This window comes from Triplophysa rosa, linkage group LG6 (assembly GCF_024868665.1).
Source record: "Triplophysa rosa linkage group LG6, Trosa_1v2, whole genome shotgun sequence".
In the NCBI taxonomy this organism is placed as follows: Eukaryota; Metazoa; Chordata; class Actinopteri; order Cypriniformes; family Nemacheilidae; genus Triplophysa; species Triplophysa rosa.
The window spans coordinates 20,951,013-20,955,848 of record NC_079895.1 but is presented as its reverse complement, the minus strand read 5'-3'; the positions used below and the strand labels follow the sequence as shown (position 1 = coordinate 20,955,848).

Sequence of the window (4,836 nt, the reverse complement as noted above, 5' to 3'; positions counted from 1 at the left end):
AGGCCAAAAACACACTGACAAAGGAGATAAGAGCAGCTAAGAGAAGCTACTCTGAAAAGCTGAAGAACCAGTTTTCACCAACGACCCTGCATCAGTGTGGAAAGGCCTGAAAGACATTACCAACTACAAGCCATCATCACCTCAGTCTATGGGTAATCAACGACTGGCTGACGACCTGAACGACTTCTATTGTCGTTTTGAAATGCAGAGTCTCACCCTTCACACCCGCCCTGACCCTATCTCTGCTATACCATTAACACCTCCTCTTGACATTCAACCTGCACTTAAGATCTGCGAAGAGGATGTTTGCCAGCTTTTCCGCAAACAAAAGATCAGAAAAGCACCAGGCCCAGACAATGTCTCACCCTCCTGCCTGAAAGTCTGTGCGGAGCAGCTGTCGCCCATCTTCACTAATATTTTTAACAGATCTTTGGAGCAGTGTGAAGTCCCTTCATGCTTCAAACGCTCCACCATCATCCCTGTACAGAAGAAACCCAAAATATCTGGACTTAATGACTACAGGCCTGTTGCTTTAACATCTGTGGTCATGAAGTCATTTGAGAGACTTGTACTGGCCCACCTGAAGGACATCACCAGACCACTTCTTGATCCCCTCCAGTTTGCTTACCGAGCAAACAGGTCTGTGGACGATGCAGTAAACATGGGACTGCATTACATCCTACAACACCTAGACAGACCAGGGACTTACGTCAGGATCCTGTTTGTAGACTTCAGCTCGGCCTTCAACACCATAATCCCAGACCTCCTCCTGCCCAAGCTTACCCAGCTCTCTGTGCCAACCTCTACCTGTCAGTGGATTATTAACTTCCTGTCGAACAGGCAGCAGCTAGTGAGGTTGGGAAAATTTAAATCCAGCACATGTACCATCAGCACCGGAGCTCCTCAAGGATGTGTTCTTTCTCCACTGCTATATTCACTCTACACAAACGAATGCACCTCTACAGACCCTTCTGTCAAACTCCTGAAGTTTGCAGATGACACCACAGTCATTGGCCTTATTCAAGACGGTGATGAATCTGCCTACAGAAAGGAGGTTGCTCAGCTGGCTGCCTGGTGTAGTCAAAACAACCTAGAGCTGAATGCATTCAAGACAGTGGAGATGATAGTGGATTTCAGAAGGAACCCTCCATCACTTCCTCCCCTCACCATCCTGGACAGCACTGTGGATACTGTGGAGTCATTCAGGTTCCTGGGCTCCACCATCTCTCAGGACCTGAAGTGGGAGTCCCACATAGACTCCATTGTAAAGAAGGCCCAGCAGAGGTTATACTTCCTCCGTCAATTGAGGAAGTTCAACCTACCACAGGAGCTACTGACCCAGTTCTACTCAGTGGTCATCGAATCTGTTCTGTGCACTTCAATTACTGTTTGGTATGGCTCGGCCACCAAATCAGACCTACGAAGACTACAACGGACAGTTCGTAGTGCTGAGAAAATTATTGGTGCTCCTCTGCCCACACTTCAGGACCTGTACGATTCCAGAGTGAAAAACAGGGCAAGAAAAATCATCATTGACTCCACACACCCAGCACACAAACTCTTTGATCTGCTGCCCTCTGGCCGGCGCTTTAGAGCACCAAACACCAGGACTTCCAGACACAGAAGCAGCTTCTTCCCCCAGGCAATCTCCCTCCTAAACAGATAACTGCTCCTTAAGAGCAATATTCCACTTCCACTACTCCTATAGTGTGCACTATAGTGCCTTATTATATCTACATCTTATGTATACATGCTATAACACTACCTCTACTTACTAAATTATCCATTTGCACAAGTGTACATACAATATGTTTATTCTACTATATACTACCCTGTACAATGTCTCTTATATGTTATTATCCCCCATTTTCTGTAAAATAGTCTTTATTTTATATATGCACAATTTAGAATCTTTTAGACTGTAAATCGTATTATATTGTATTGTCATTGTGTTGAATGTCTGTACTAGAAGCTTCCAACACCAAAGAAAATTCCTTGTGTGTGCAAGCACACTTGGCAATAAAGCTCTTCTGATTCTGATTCTGATTCTGATATGGCCAGCAGTGTCACAAGTGCAATAAATGGAACCACTTTCAGAAATGCTGCAAATCTGCAAAAGTTCGTACCCAAAACCTAAAAAAAAACGTCAATCAAATTGATGTCACCAAAGCTTCAAATAGCAGTGAAGACTCATTCTTCATTGATGGAGTTGCTTTGAATCAAAAAAATGTTGTTAAAATTGACCTACAACACTCATCATGCACCATTCAAATCAATGGAAAGCCAACTGAGCTGAAGATTGACACGGGAGCTTCATGCAACATTATGTCCCTGCAGACATGTACACAGATAAATCAAGACATAAATCTCCAGGCGTCGAACCATGTGAAGCTTGTTGCTTATGGAGGAGAAGAAATTCCAACTGCAGGTTCAATTGGGTTCACTTGCCACCTAAATGATCAAATTTACGATCTACATTTCTACATGGTACAGAAAGATATACAGCCATTGCTTGGGCTTCCCGACTGCCTTCGAATGGGCCTTATTTCCCTCAGCAAAGCAGTGCACCAGGTCAGTCTGAAAGAAAACACAATGTTTGCTGAGCAAGTAAAAGCGGAATATGCAGATCCTTTTAAAGATGAAATAGGAAAACTTCCTGTGACATACAGCATGACACTTGACAAAGAGGCCCAACCTGTCATTCGTCCGGCACGCAGAATCCCTGCAGCAATGCAACCCAAGGTAAAAGCAGAGTTGGAAAGGATGGTCGTTATGGGTGTCCTTACTCCAGTGTCTGAACCGGCTCTCAACATCATGTTGACCCTGGGACAACATTTAAATCAACCAATCAGATTTCAGAAATAAGTTTACAGTTTATTTTAAGTTTAATTTTCCAACCAGGATTAGGTGCTTCTAGACCATTGTTTTTCACTTATCATTTCCCTCTGATTTTAGGGGTAAGTTATGGTTAGGGTTGGGGTTTGGTGTGGGTTTAGGTTTTATTTATAAAAATGTTGTCCTTAGGTCAACAAAATATGTTGCCCTGAGGACATCAACCACTTGCCAAAATCAGGTCGAGCGTGTGAACCAACCAATTGGGTGTCATCCATGGTAGCCACTCACAAGAAAAATTCAGATGAAATAAGACTGTGCATTGATTCTAGGGACTTAAATAACTTGCCTCATGCACACAGTGGAGGAAGTAGCAGCGCAGATGCCAAACTCCACAATTTTCTCTGATTTGGACGCAAAGAGGTCATTTTGGCAGATGTCACTGGACCACAAGTCTTCTCTGCTGACTACGTTCAGTACGTCATTTGGGAGATTCAGATTTCTACGAATGCCCTTTATCGTTAACTCAGCTAGCGAGGTTTATCAACATGCTATGGAACAGATCTTCGCTGGCTACCCATGCGCAGTCATAGTAGATGACATCATTGTGGGTGGGAATGGTGAGCAAGAACACGACGCAAATCTAAGAAAAGTGTTAGATCGTGCACGTGAAGTGAACCTAAGTGAGGTGAGCTATGTTGGACAGTTGTGTATGCATCATGCACACTGACGCAAATGGAAGTGCGTTATGCACAAATTGAAAAAGAGCTTTTGGCAGTGGTGTTTGCGTGCACCAAATTCAATGACTATATATATGGTAAACAAATACACATTGAAACAGACCACCAGCCACTGGTAACCATTCTTAACAAACCCATCCACACAGCTCCAGCGAGGTTACAGCGCATGGTGTTGAGGTTGCAGAAATACAACTTCACAATCGCATACAAGAAAGGGAAACATATGTACCTTGCTGACATGTTGTCACGCTCACCTAGAGCCCCTCCAGATGAACACCAAGATGACACAGCTGACTTTGAAATCATGTCAGTGCAGCACATCTCCTCCTCCAGACTGAAAGAGCTGCAAACCCACACTGCACAGGACCCAGTTCTTCAACGCCTCTGCAGCATAATCAGATCAGGATGGCCCGTTAGTCAGTTAAAGCTGTCAACAGAGCTTCGTGAGTATTTTCCTTTCAGGGATGAGCTCACAGTTGATGATGATGTACTCATGAAAGGACACAGAACAATTGTTCCCGAATCACTTCGCAGTGAGTATATTACCATCATTCACAGATCACCAAGGCCGTGAGGCAACCAAAACGCAGGGCACAAGGCATTGTGTTCTGGCCTTCTCTTTCCAAAGACATTGAGAATGAAATACAGTCATGCTGTCTGTAACAGTATGAAGCCACGTCAACAAAAAGAGCCCCTTCACTCACATGACGTCCCAGATCTCCCTTGGTCAGCTGTGGCCACAGACATCTTTGAGTGGAACGCTCAGCATTACCTCGTACTCATTGACTAGTATTCTGGATGGTTCGAAATTGATCTGCTTCGTGACCTTTCCTCCAGCACGGTAATCGCAAAACTTAAAAGGCACTTTTCTGTTCATGGGAGCCCGCACACTGTCTTCTCAGACAACGGTACTCAGTTTTCAAGCCAACTGTTCAAAGAGTTTGCTGCTGCTTGGGATTTCAAAACTTGCTCAACCTCAGAAATGTTCCGTGTGACCAGACATTAAGCTCACCAGCAGAAAGACTGACGTCCAGGCAGACACGCACAACTCTGCCAATCAGCAAACCCATTCTTGAGCCAGCATCAAAAAACAACACTGTTGTCAAGGGTCAACTCTCAAAGAAAAGACATTTTCAAAAGACTCATTTCGACAAGACCAGTAAAGTGCTCCGACCGCTCCTACAAGGTGAAGTAGTAAGACTTGCAACTTCAAAAGGCCATGACCGAATTGGACTTGTAAAACGGCTTTGCAATGAACCAAGAT

General features: G+C 44.3%; 1 long non-coding RNA gene across 1 annotated transcript; it reads right to left on the bottom strand.

Annotated features, from left to right (window-relative positions):
• Window positions 1–1,761: 1,761 nt before the first annotated feature.
• Window positions 1,762–4,015, bottom strand: LOC130555822 (uncharacterized). The gene is made up of 3 exons (XR_008963149.1): window positions 3,802–4,015; window positions 2,696–2,823; window positions 1,762–2,577 (listed from the first exon to the last, which is right to left on the bottom strand). It is a non-coding gene; the product is annotated as an uncharacterized LOC130555822 (long non-coding RNA).
• Between the last annotated feature and the right edge of the window lie 821 nt (window positions 4,016–4,836).